Consider the following 14657-nt stretch of genomic DNA (forward strand, 5'->3'; position numbering starts at 1 on the left):
AGCTTACAAGACTGCTAAGAGCAACACTGGGCGGTGTGCAAAATTTTGTGAAGATATCGGAGCTTCGGAAGAACACTCCATTTCGCTCGAGTACCTTTGGAAACTACGTAAAGAAAATGGACTTTCGTGCCTGCAGTTCAATATTGTGCCAGTAAGTGTCATGCGTAGAGCTGGGACGAATTTCCACCCATTCCGCGATCCCAAACTGCGATCAAAAAAGATTCATACTCGGATCAAATGTATCATGTTCAAAACGCACATAAGACCGACGGTTTTCTACGGCCATGAAGCTTCGGCCATGCTCAAGGAGACCTACTTAACCTTCTTAATGCATTAAAAAAAGTTACACATTGTGCATTGGGCTCCACTTGGATCTAAGATTTCATCATGTTCACAAACACTCAAATTTCAACCGATTTTCGATCTTTAACCACCAAACAAAAGCTGTAGGCCCACGGGGTGATTCATCCAAATTGACCTCTCTAGTCCCCGGGGAACCTGTACTAAAGAGGTACTGTTTGAGCTTCTCCATTTGGCACCAAATTTTCGAGTTTCGTGTTATGAAACATAAAATTGCTTGCAAATATGTGCTCTGATGATCCCAACTGTATTTGCTATCTTATATATGCCATTTCTGGGCAAATTTATGCCTCGAGCGGTCATCGGAGAGCCCTCTGGAAGATCCAGAACTTCCGTAAAAGTGGCCAACTCTAAAAGTTAATCCCAGAGCTTCGAGATTTTTTGGTAACCATTCATTCTGGCAAATTGTGGATGCAATCAATAGTTAAAGTCTTCTGTGACCCCCAAATGTCCCAGAAACGGTCCCCCGGAAGATCCGGAACATTCGTAAAAGTGGCCAATTCCAAAAGTTTATCTCAGAGCTTCGCGATTTTTTGGTAACCATCCATTCTGGCATATTGTGGGTGCAATCAATACTGAAATCTTCAGTGACCTACAAATGTCGGAGGAGTTCCCGGAGCAGCTCCCTGATGAACTTGATAAACTTCTGGAGGAATTTGCGAATGATATCTCAGAATTCTCAGAAGAACTTCTAGAGAAATGCCTTTAGGAACTTTCCGAGGGATTACTTGATGAACTTTCGAAAAGGATTACCGGATTACTTCTGGAGAAGCTTCGGAGGAATTCATGGATGAACGTCGCCACGCCGCCGTCGCTGGCTAATGATGATCTGTTACGCTAACTGTTGGATTTGGCCTCTTTCACGGATGTTCCTGATTTTACGAAGGAAATTTTATTATTGACTAGTTGACCCGGCAGACGTTGTTCTGCATGGTAGGCGAGAATGTGCATTCCGAACTGCCCATGTAAAGTTCGCATAGGAATCACAATTTTAGTTTTTCACGATTTGCTCAACTTTACTCGTAATTTTCGCATTAGGAAATATCATATAAACCCGTCGGAAACTATGGCGAACATATCTGCTGAAGGAATGGAGAAAATCCATCCAGCCGTTTTCGAGTTATGCGGATACGAACACAGACCATTTCATTTTTATTATATAGAAGATAAGAAAATGATTGCCCTGGTTTTGATATACATAGGATTTTGTTTTACATGATTTTTTTTTCGATAGTAATCTTGATCGTGTAACTTTAATTTGCCACTAAAGTCTTTGTAACATACAGGGGTTAGACAAAAAGGTTGAGATAGGTAAAATTATGTTGAAATTCAAATCAGCATAACTTTGCGTATAATAATCCGATTTTGATAAAACCAGGACCATCAGAAGCGGACACTCTTCTAGTATACTGTCCCCCGAAACCTAAGATTGGTCCTTGGCCACCGGAAATGTTCCGGGTTTTCCGAGGGTATGTTCAAGATGCATTTTTTGTTGGAATATCAGGTAGTGTGCGACGCTTCGCTGTAGATCGAAGATGGATAAGAAGCGGGTGCCGGTTAGTTGTAGTTGCTCTTTGGTATAGATTAGGGAAATTTGTTATGGATTATTGTATATACCTATTGTTGAATAAAGAGAACTGCATTCTTTGTGAGGGGGTTCCCTTCTCCGGCCAACATTTTTTCCACTGCTTGTCATTTTATGAGACGTTAACTTTCATCATGTTTTATGGTTTCTCCGAAAACTAGAACTAATATGCCAGCCAATGGTGGCTGCAGATGGAGAGTCCATCTAAACTATGCAGAGATACAGCCATTTCCGTAAAAACGGTACCGGGAACATGATGAAATGATAACAGATTGGAATAATGCAAATATGAGTATCTGACTTCATGGATTTGCGAGACGATGATTACAGAAACATTTCCAGAATGATAGGGTCCACTGCCACTGCCTTATAGCAGGTTTCAAAAACAGAATCCAGTGTTACTTCAGTCCACAGTCACTTTACTCGGAATAGATTGGTTACAGAGTATATGAATTTGATGTTACATGAAATAGCCATCTAAAACATCGATTCAGTTTAAATTAACCGGTCGAAGTTGTGTGCGAATCGAAGCTACAGGTTCAAAGCCCCCGCAAAGCAGGATGATTGTAATGATAATGAACGTGGTCATCATGTATAGAACGAGCAGACAAGCATCAAGAAGGTAGGATGAATGGCGCAGGTAGAGCAAATTGATTGAATAAAATGCAACGAGTAAAAAATAACGATTGAAAAGTTGGATATTGGAACGTGGGAACTTTGAGCAAACCCGCACGTGATGGGCTACTTCGAGATTTCGCTTCTGTATTCGACGAATTTTCGATTTCGAGCCAGTAGTCAACGTCGTTTGTTTGGTAGATGGATTGAAGCTTTCAAATTTGCTGTTTCAGCTTCCAGCCAGAGATGGCATACTCCCCAGTGCGTATCAAGAACAAGAGATTTCGCGCACAGTACACATTTACTTTCAGTGAGAGAGAGTGCGCGCTGTTATGTTTCTCAACTCAAACGATACGCACGATCCCGGCTATTCCACACAGTTCGCATCGAATGTGTGCGAAAGCAAAAGTGAGAAGGAGCCAAAAATCCACACACAGCAGATAAAATAAAATAAGAGCACAGTTAAGCGCGCAGCGCTGAGTGCGCAGAGCAGAGTACGCAGATCACACTGCGCTTAGCTATGTTTGAGATAAAGAGTAGAGTTCGCTCATTGCAGAAGACGGAAGATGTATAATGAAGTCACTGCGATAATAAAATGTTATATGAATGGAAGTATAATAAGCTACAAAACGGTGGATTTGGTGTTACACGGTTAGAAGACTTTAACCATTAGGAGCTGTTCACAAATTACGAACGGGGAGAGATCACACCGAGCATTACGATTCATACAAAAAAAGAAACCACTTACACAAAAAATGTTACGAAGGGTGGTCAAAAATTGCCAAATTTAGCCTTACGTAATTTGTGAACGAACCCTAGAGGTTTAAACTCATGTCGAAAGCAAAACAATATAAATTTGAATTGATAAAACCTTGTGGTGGGCAAAGTTGGTACTCTCCGATTTTGTGCATTTTACTTAAATTTGGCTTTTTCCACTGTGAAGGCAGATTCAACCCAAAATTGAGTTGATTTGCGATTCCGTTAGGGAATAATAATTCCCAAAAGAATCAGGTAAATAGGGTGCAGAAAGCGTTGCGTGATATTTTGATTTTTTTATGCTATATTATTGTGTTTTTTAATTCTGGATTAAGCTCAATACCGCGAGTTAGTGTTATGAAAAAGTGTTGGATACACAAACATGTTCGTACAAGCAAAAGATGATCGATTCTTATCAATGCAATGACCTTGCTAATAATCCTATCAATCTAATGTTATTGCACAAACATGTTTATTGAAGGATTATTGAGGAAAAGAGGTAAGATTTTGGTAAAATATTAATAAATTAAAACAATAATACTCGCACCCACATGAAGGCACACATACACATATACACACACTATCCCAAAAACACATACACATACACAGGCACACATTCCCATTAACACATACATGCACATATACACGTACATAAACATATACACCCTTACACACATACACAAGAACACACAAACACATTTTATATTATATATATTAGGTATCTATGTTATTTATGAAAGCGTTTGGTACGGGAGGTCCACGCTTTCTTCCTTCCCCCTCGATTCCAAGCTATCGAGCGGCTTTAGGTATTCCTGGAGTCGTTTGGTATCTAGGAGTCATCTCTGCGGTACATACTGCGTAGTTGGCCTGGCCATATGAAAAGAAAAATGACGGAATATAGAAATCGTCATTTTCCAGGATGCTTTCAAGTATTGGCTACGCAAGTATGAGATTAGATTAGAGATTAGATCTGGATTAAGCTCAATACCGCATGATATTTTGAGCAAATAAGACATTACCGCAGAAGTACTTTATTCTGCGAAAACAGGGCCTGATTATGTGAACTTTTTTTTTTAAACTCATGTAAAGGAAAATATTTCAAATAACCCCAAGCATGCTTAAGTGAACAACATTATTGTTTGTTATTATTCATTATTATTCAATGAAATTCTACTAAAAATCGGAATTGGACCTACGTGGGACCTACGTGTAATTAAGGATAGCCACGATTGTACTTACGAATGTGTAGTGGCCTTCAGTAATATAAAAGTCAGGCCTTTGGTGAATAGAAAGGTTGTGAGAAGTATGATAGTTCACATAGAAAAATTAACAAACCCCTACATGCGCGAGAGGGGTTAAAATAATCAAGTGTCGTATTTATTCTTTAACAGATTTTCCGATATGATGACAAGTTTTATTGTTTTATCATTCTCGAGAGAATGTTATCATAAAATAGTAGATTGTGCAACTAGTTGCAAAAGGATGATTTTTTCAGCACGAGTTGTAGGATATCCAATTATGGTTTGAACTAGCGAAAAGCGTATCATGGTTATTGGTTTGAACCATTTTGAAATCAGTCGAAATTACCATCCCATTGGCAGGAAATGAACCTAAAACAGTATGAATGGCATATTTACATAGGTATGCTGAAAGTGATAGAGCCCAATTAAACTTTCGTACATATTGTTTATGTAGAAAAATTGAGCGATTTGAAAACGTCCTGAATTTGCGCTTAAACCCCCCACCAGTGGCACAATTAAAAAAAAACTCAAAAACAAAAAAAGCGCATTTCATGACGCAGGAGTAAAATCAATATATCAAAAGAAAGTCATTTTTATTTGTAATCGATTGACATCATCGTCCAAATGAGAAACAGTTTTAAGTAGTTAAAATAGCAACATTTATACAAGGTAAAAACTGATCATGGTTTGAAATAAAATGTATTGTGTATAACTTTCAAAATAAAAACAGTAGGATTTTCTTTCGCGAAAAATCCATGAATATGTCGGGCTCTAGCGGGCGCTAGTGCGACTCGTTCCTAATTATAGCTGATCCAGGTAATTACTTTTTCACGGAGTTAAACTGGGCCACTAGGTAAAAAAAAATTAATAATTCCCTTGCTATTTAAATAATTTACGTCGAAATTGTTCTGAAAAATAAAAACAGATTTTTTGTCAATACCAAAGTGACGTTTCACAAAATAACAACCCTGTATGGAAATTTAGCAACCCAGCTAAATTTCGAAACTCATGGCAAATTTTGAGTTGCGTTCTTATTTTACATTCCAATAAAAAATTAGTATGAGGTTTTTTTTTAAAGTTAAGCAATAGTTGTTGAACGAAATACAGTGCCGAAGAAAATGAATGCGCGTTGTGAACAGCACATGCAAAATTTCCATACGAATCAGATTTTTTTTCGCAATATTGTCGGTTTTAGTCGTGATTTTCACATGATAAAATAACCTAAGAACCTAAATATCTATCGGAGGTTATAACTAACAGAACAAAAGGAATGGCGAAAATCCATCTGGCCATTTTGCAAATACGAACGCAGATCAACTCATTTCTATATAGAAAAAAAAGAAGAAGATAATAATTGTGCCTCCACATTATGCTTCCAGGAAATTTGACGACATTCAACCATGTTCTCACGTTTGAAATTAAATTAGTTTTAACCAAAAGTCAAAATTATTATTTACGGAAAAACAGTAAAAGCACAAAAGTCCATTTCGTCAACGTTTAGAATAATTCTCATTTCATTTCTAATTCAAGAAAAAACAAAAAAATGCAATGTCGTTTACCTGCATTGTATTATACAGATATTTCTCAAACCACCCCGTATGTGAGACCTTCATCTTCACGAAAATAATCCATTGCCAAAGACATCAAACAAGCAAACCAACTTATTGATCGACGCTCATATACCTACTGCACTTAGCACGCCGATTCATTAGCTTTTTCTTTAGCACTGCGAGAGCACAGAAAAGTGCACGCAGCAGTGGACGCGCAGCGCTACGGCACTGAGCCATCATTTGCTCCCGCTCAGATACGACGCAGAACCGAAGCCAGTAACGCAGCAGCTCTCACATAAAATGTTTAGTTGCTCACACAAACCTTTTCTCGCGCAGCGTCATGGAGCTTGGGAGTGAGCGGCTGGTTTTGTTCGCAGTAGTGAGAAACAGCGCTCTACACACAAATTGTTGGAAGATGTGTGCTCTGCGTGGATCGTGCGTGCGCTATGCCAACTCTGTTCTGGAACGGTTCCAGCTATAAGAAGACATCGAAATAACACCACTTAAAGTTGCTAAAAGAACACGGTTGCCCTGTCGGCCGCATAACGGTTTACATTTTACGACATTAAGTCAAATACATAATTTACGTTATCAAATTTTAAACGTTGTACTGGAATGGGTTCAAACACTGTTTCGTTCAAGCATTGTGTAATTCAGGTCATCATGATTTTTCGTTAATTTCATAGCATACTAACATTAGATAGAAACACTCCTTTGTTATATAAATGTCAAAGCTTACAATGCTAAGCTTTCTTATTGAAACTAAAATCTGTAAGTTTCACGTTGGCTAATAGTTCATCAATGGAATGAAAGCATTGAATAGCCGGATGGAGTGCGCTCACTCCACTTCTAAGCGTATTTGTTTACGTACCTTTTTCTAGGAAGCATATCATTGAAATCGTTTATCGACTTTACAACGGAAAGCCCTACTATAAGCTGCCACCATTCACAATTTTTTTAGTAAGGAACAATGGGGTACGACAGGAGAGAATTACAACGAGTAAATGACTAGGAAGCAGCTGAACCAGTTCAACCCAGATCTCCCATGTGTTTAATTACTACGACGTGTAGTCGTTCGTTGTGTGATTTGCTAGATTTCGTTCGGGATTTTTACCAGGAACAGTCAACTTCCCACACGGTGATTTTTTTCTTACTGTAATTATCATAATGAGGTTGACTTCTGAGCATGGAAATAGTAGTTTTGTGATACTTGCCTCTTTGAATACCGTAGATTTCATACAAAACGATTTGTTTATTCTAATGGGATGAATGAATTGCTTGCTCTCCGCGGGTGTGGAAAAACATTAATTTTATTGTTGCATGTGAGGAGTTTTTACCGTCTACCCAAACTAAAAATGAGTAGAAATTTCAAAACTTGGCTATTTTATGCCTATCATGCAAGTCATTAGTATTATGAAATGAAAACATTCCGTAGTAGTTTATGAAAAATATTGTCCATGATTCAGTGAACTAGAAAATAATAATTTAAACTTGAAACATAAACGGTTTTTATTTCTTCTTCTGTTACAAAGAAAAAATAATCTTTCATTGTCAATCACATAAGGCAAACATTAAGGATATTTCATAAATATAAGCAACAATTTGAATATAAAATTATCTAAAACTTTTTTTTTGGAAAAGAAGTTTAATTCGAATCGTTTACACAGGTTTAAATTAGCCATGAAAAGTGTTGTTGTCGTTGCAGAAGCAAACTCGCCTCAATACGGTAAATGAACGCACATGTTCGTGACTCAAACGCAATCGACTGTTGTTCAATGTCGATACACATAGTTGCAGTTGGGGTGAAAGAAAAGTGTAAAATGTTACTCAAGTAGGAATCGATGGATACGGGGCATTGCCTTATATCCCACCGTTATTAGCTGGTTATGGAACAGTTTCCCGCGAGGACAGCTATTGTATAATTGGTAATACGTCCAACCGGCAGCCGATTTTTCCGCAATATCTTATAAAAACGCTTTCCATGGTTTAACTACATATATGTATCAGAATCAAAATTCTTTAAACAAAATCTGAAAATTCTTTTAAAAAATCTGAAAGAAGTCACATATCGTAAATAATGGGAAATTATTTAGCACTTATTAGTGAAATGCGTTCACCAGCCATAAGCCGAATTAGTTCCGTTACTTGATCATCAAGTGGTGGAATTAAAACTCGACTTCTGTCAACCTGTCAGTCACTTCATTGAGAGCAAGTACTAAATATTTCCACAAGAATAAATGCACGATTTTATTATCTCAGCTTTATCAAAAAAAATACTTCATTTCGATCAAGCTGATCTAATACAATGTTAGCACGAATTATTGGTTAGAATTGGTTGCAAGTCATATTGCTTTCTTACGATTTGTGCGCAAATTACAGAAACGCAACCGTAGGGGCAACACCAATGACTAGAATAATTATGCTAATACTTTTAGACACCCATCAGCTGATAATTTTCATTCGGTTGCTAGCAATGCCTGATATGGGGGGGTGGGGGGGGGTTGTCCAGCACTATAGTTAGTTTGATTCAAGCCAAATTAAGCTTCGTCATGTTATTATGCTCTTGCCCCTGCGTAATTTGAACAAGTTTTGCAGTTAAGTAAATGATCCGGAGGATTAAAGGCCGTTTCTTCAACTATAGCATCATCAACGTGCACTGCCCACACGAAGGGAGACCCGACGACGAGAAAGAAGCGTTCTACGCACAGCTGGAGCAGACATACGATGGATACCCACTACGGGACGTCTAAATCGTAATCGGTGACATGAACGCGCAGGTAGGAAGGGAGGAAATGTATAGACCGGTCATCGGACCGGATAGTCTGCACACCGTATCGAATGACAACGGCAAACGATGCATAAACTTCGCAGCCTCCCGCGGAATGGTAGTCCGAAGCACCTTCTTTCCCCGCAAAAATATCCACAAGGTCACATGGAGATCACCTGACCAAGAAACGGAAAACCAAATCGACCACGTTCTAATCGACGGTAAATTCTTCTAAAAATATTGAATCCGACCACTACCTCGTTGCAGTATGCCTGCACTCACAACTCTCGACGGTGTACAACACGCGTCGAAGTCGGACGCCGCGGCTTAACATTGGGCGGCTACAAGACGGCAGACTAGCCCAAGAATACGCGCAGCAGCTGGAAGTGGCACTCCCAACGGAAGAGCAGCTAGGCGCAACGTCTCTTGAAGATGGCTGGAGAGATAGTCGATCCGCCATTGGTAGCACCGCAACCGTTGCACTTGGCACGGTGCCCTCGGATCAGAGAAACGACTGGTATGGCGGCGAATGTGAGCAGTTAGTAGAAGAGAAGAATGCAGCATGGGCGAGATTGCTGCAACACCGCACGAGGATGAACGAGGCGCAATATAAACAGGCGCGGAACAGACAAAACTCGATTTTCCGGAGGAAAAAGCGTCAGCAGGAAGATCGAGACCGTGAAGAGACGGAGCAACTGTACTGCGCTAATAACACACGAAAGTTCTATGAGAAGATGAACCGTTCACGTAAGGGCCACGTGTCACAGCCTGATATGTGTAAGGACATAAACGGGATCCTTCGTATGAACGAGCGTGAGGTGATCCAAAGGTGGTGGCAGCACTACGAAGAACACCTGAATGGCGATGTGGCAGACGAATATGGCAGTATGGTGATGGGCCTGGGAGAATGCGCGCAGGACATAATTTTACCGGCTCCGGATCTCCAGGAAACCCAGGAGGAGATTGGCCGGCTGAAGAAAAACAAAGCCCCTGGGGTTGACCAACTACCAGGAGAGCTATTTAAACACGGTGGTGAGACACTGGCTAGAGCGCTGCACTTGGTGATTACCAAGGTTTGGGAGAATGAGGTTCTACCGCAGGAGTGGATGAAAGGTGTCGTGTGTCCCATCTACAAAAAGGGCGATAAGCTGGACTGTAGCAACTACCCCGCAATCACATTGCTGAACGCCGCCTACAAGGTACTCTCCCAAATTTTATGCCGTCGACTAGCACCAATTGCAAGGAAGTTCGTGGGGTAGTACCAGGCGGGTTTTATGGGCGAACGCTCCACCACAGACCAGGTGTTCGCCATTCGCCAGATACTGCAGAAATGCCGCGAATACAACGTGCCCACACATCATCTATTCATCGACTTCAAATCCGCATATGATACAATCGATCGGGACCAGCTATGGCAGCTAATGCACGAAAACGGATTTCCGGATAAACTGACATGGTTGATCAAAGCGACGATGGATCGGGTGATGTGCGTAGTTCGAGTTTCAGGGGCATTCTCGAGTCCCTTCGAAACCCGCAGAGGGTTACGGCAAGGTGATGGTCTTTCGTGTCTGCTATTCAACATCGCTTTGGAAGGGGTAATACGAAGAGCAGGGATTCACGCGAGTGGTACAATTTTCAATAAGACCGTCCAGCTATTTAGCTTCGCCGACGACATAGATATTATGGCACGTAACTTTGAGAAGATGGAGGAAGCCTACATCAGACTGAAGAGGGAAGCCAAGCGGATCGGACTAGTCATCAACACGTCGAAGACGAAGTACATGATAGGAAGAGGTTCAAGAGAAGACAATGTGAGCCACCCACCGCGAGTTTGCATCGGTTGTGACGAAATCGAGGTGGTAGAAGAATTAGTGTACTTGGGCTCACTGGTGACTGCCGAAAATGACACCAGCAGAGAAATTGGGAGACGCATAGTGGCTGGAAATCGTACGTACTTTGGACTCCGCAAGACGCTCCGATCGAATAGAGTTCGCCGCCGTACCAAACTGACTATCTACAAAACGCTCATTAGACCGGTAGTCCTCTACGGACACGAGACCTGGACGATGCTCGTGGAGGACCAACGCGCACTCGGAGTTTTCGAAAGGAAAGTGCTGCATACCATCTATGCTGGGGTGCAGATGGCGGACGATACGTGGAGGAGGCGAATGAACCACGAGTTGCATCAGCTGTTGGGAGAACCATCCATCGTTCACACCGCGAAAATCGGACGACTGCGGTGGGCCGGGCACGTGGACAGAATGTCGGACAATAACCCGGTGAAAATGGTTCTCGACAGCGATCCGACGGGTACAACAAGGCGAGATGCGCAGCGGGCAAGGTGGATCGATCAGGTGGAAGATGACTTGCGGACCCTCCGTAGACTGCGTCGTTGGCGACGTGTAGCCATGGACCGAGCTGAATGGAGAAGACTCTTATATACCGCACAGGCCACTTCGGCCTTAGTCTGAATAAATAAATAAATGAAGAAACATTAGATTGGAACCCAGCGGGACATCGCAAAAGAGACAGACACAAAGGCTCTTAGTGGCGCAGCCTGTATAAAGAAATTAAAGAAGCCAACCCTAACTTGGCAACAGGATAAAGCAGTTTCAACCGGATATTTTGATGATTACTGGTAAAACTGTATATTAAGAATAAAGTCGAGTCAAGTACGAAGCACTGAAGACGGCCTTACTTATTCGTTACTTGATGGGCTACAGCTCTTCGATGAACCTACGCCGAATGGAGTACACTCATCCACTGGACTCGATCCTGGGCTAATCGATTTAAGTCATCCTGAACGTTTAGCGTCCTCAGGTCCTCTTCAACTGCAGAAAACCATCGTGTACGTGGCCTTCAACGAAGCCTGCGGCCTTTTCTGGGTTCTCTACTAAATATTATCTTCGCTTGACGTTCTTCCGGCATACGAACAACGTGACCAGCCCACCGTAGTCTGCCGTGTTGAATAAGCTTAATAACATCCAGCCCTTTATACACCTGGTACAACTCCTGATTGATGCGACGCCGCCAGGTACCATTCTCCTGTTTACCGCCGAGTATTGTCCGCAGCACCTTACACTCAAACACTCCGAAAGCTCTCCGATTAGACTCCTTTTACGTCCATGTTTCATGGCCATATAAAGCCACCGGAAGAAACAGAGCAGTATACAACGCGAGTTTTGTTTTCGTTTCCAGACTACGGGACTTAAGCTGGTTACGAAGTCCGTAATAAGCCCTATTTGCAGCTGCAATACGCCTTTTCACCTCGCGGGTAACATCATTATCGCACGTTACTAGTGTTCCAAGATACACAAATTCTTCTACCACTTCAAATTTTTCACCATCTAGCACCATTTCGCTACCACCATCACTAATGGACCCACGTTGATTGCCAGCGACCATGTACTTCGTTTTGCTGGTATTGATCGTGAGTCCAATCCTCGCTGTCTCCCTCTTAAAAGGCACAAAAGCCTCTTCCACGGCACGGCGATCAATCCCGATAATATCGATATCGTCCGCAAATCCCAGGAGCATATGCGATCTTGTGATAATGGTACCGCTTCTTTGCACACCAGCTCTCCTAATCGCTCCCTCGAGCGCTATATTGAACAATAGATTCGAGAGTGCATCACCCTGCTTCAATCCATCTAAGGTAACAAATGACGTCGATATTTCATCCGCAACCCTTTACACTTGATTTCGATCCGTCCAACGTTATACGAATCAGCCGTATCAATTTCGCCGGAAAACCATGTTCAAGCATAATTTGCCATAATTCATTCCGTTTCACTGAATCGTACGCCGCCTTGAAATCAATAAACTGATAGTAAGTTGTAAGTATGTAAATCATAAAATCTGCAAGTTGTACTCCCGGCATTTTTCAAGGCTTTGTCTCAGGGTAAACATCTGATCCGTCGTTGATCGGCCTTCACAAAAACCTGCTTAGTACTCGCCGACGAAGGACTCTTCAAGCGGTCTCAATCTGTTGAACAGGATACGGGACATAATTTTGTACGCTGAATTAAGGAGGGTTATTCCTCGGTAATTGGCGCACTCCAGTCGGTGCCCCTTCTTAAAGAGAGGGCAAATGAGACCGTCCAACCAGTTAGCAGGCATTTCCTCGTCTTCCCATATTTTCGACATAATATGGTGCAGAACTTCATAAAGCTCACTGCCATCTTTGAGAAGTTCAGCCGGGAGCTGGTCCTTCGCCGCAGCCTTATTGTTTTTCAGTTCTTTAACAGATGATGTTAAAAAATCTAGTGTAGGCGACTCCACAGCTTGTCCATCGTCGCTAATATTTATTCTCCTCACCGATGCACAGTCACTTCCACTATTCAACAAAGTCTCGAAGTGTTGCTTCCACCTGGCAGCCACTTCGGTTTTATCTGTCAGCAAATTCCCTTGTTGGTCGTTGCAGATGACGGCCTTACTGTTGAGGTCGAAATAAGTATCTGTCAATGTACAACTAAATGGTGGAATTATATGGGATAGTACAAACTTGTCTTATGACAAGTGAATATTAAAAATGTTACTTTATTATCTTCCGTAAAACTATCCAAATTATGGCAGAAACTTCCATTTCGGTTATGATTGATATATTGTAGATGCGGGACTATAAACAGAAAACTTTAATACATTTATTAAAACTAGAAAAAAAGATGATTTTTTGAGTGTTCAAAATTTCTTAAAAGAAAATAATTATTATAAATAAAATATTTCCTTGCAATTGAATGAAGAGCTTTTTTATGCCCTACTTATACACAAAAAATCATCGACAATGAGGTCGTGGTATGTGACATAACACACCTAGAATGCAATATATGGTTTAAATTTTCCTTCTTCATCAGTACTTTCATTGTTATGAGATATTGTTCAATCAAATATACTCCTCAAACAATGGAACATCCACAATTATGGATTAGTTTTGACAAAAATTTGTATTTGAATAGAATAAATCAATTTTAATTGTCATTGTTTTGCATTGTCAACGAACAATTTTTAATGCAACAGTGTACTTACATTTGTATCCATCATCATCTTGACTCGAAATATGCTTTATTTTTTGCTCATTTGAAGGAATCTGTCTTTTCTATAATTATGAGCAGAATATTCTTATACACACGTACCTTTTCAGTCCAAATCTCAGTACCAACATTCTCTATTGCTGGCAAAAATAGTTGTTGAAAACAAAATTTACTTGATAAGTAGAATCGTTTTGATAACAAAGTATTGAATAATGCTAATTTCCAATGCTATGGTTGCACTATGGTCTAGGTTACAGGTTTACGCGGAAAGATGCATTTTACGCCAAAACTATATTTTTTTGAAAAAGTGTCGTTCTACAAACTTGTTTGGAATAGTAAGGCTATCAAATAGGGTAGCTCATTATTTAAAAAAAGCCAGATTAATCCGCCTAGTGGTGACGATGCCCTTCTCGATTCTATCGTTTGGTTTCACCGTAGTGTGATACACATCATAAATAATGGCCTACATTACGGCTCTTGCAAACGCTATATAGAGAAACAAACAACCAAGCGAGAAAATCGGTTAAGAATTACTATATGAATAAGTTGCTTATGTTTTACGGCATACAAACACACATCCACACTCACATACACACGGACTGACAGACATTTGTTCAGATTAACGAGCTGAGTCGATTGGTATATAACATCATGGGTCTCCGAGACTTCTATAAAAAGTTCGATTTTGGAGTGAAATGACAGCTTTTCGGTACAGCTTTGCTGTACAAGAAAGGCAAATAGGGATTTTTTTTT

Source organism: Armigeres subalbatus, chromosome 3 (assembly GCF_024139115.2).
Source record: "Armigeres subalbatus isolate Guangzhou_Male chromosome 3, GZ_Asu_2, whole genome shotgun sequence".
Lineage (NCBI taxonomy): Eukaryota > Metazoa > Arthropoda > Insecta > Diptera > Culicidae > Armigeres > Armigeres subalbatus.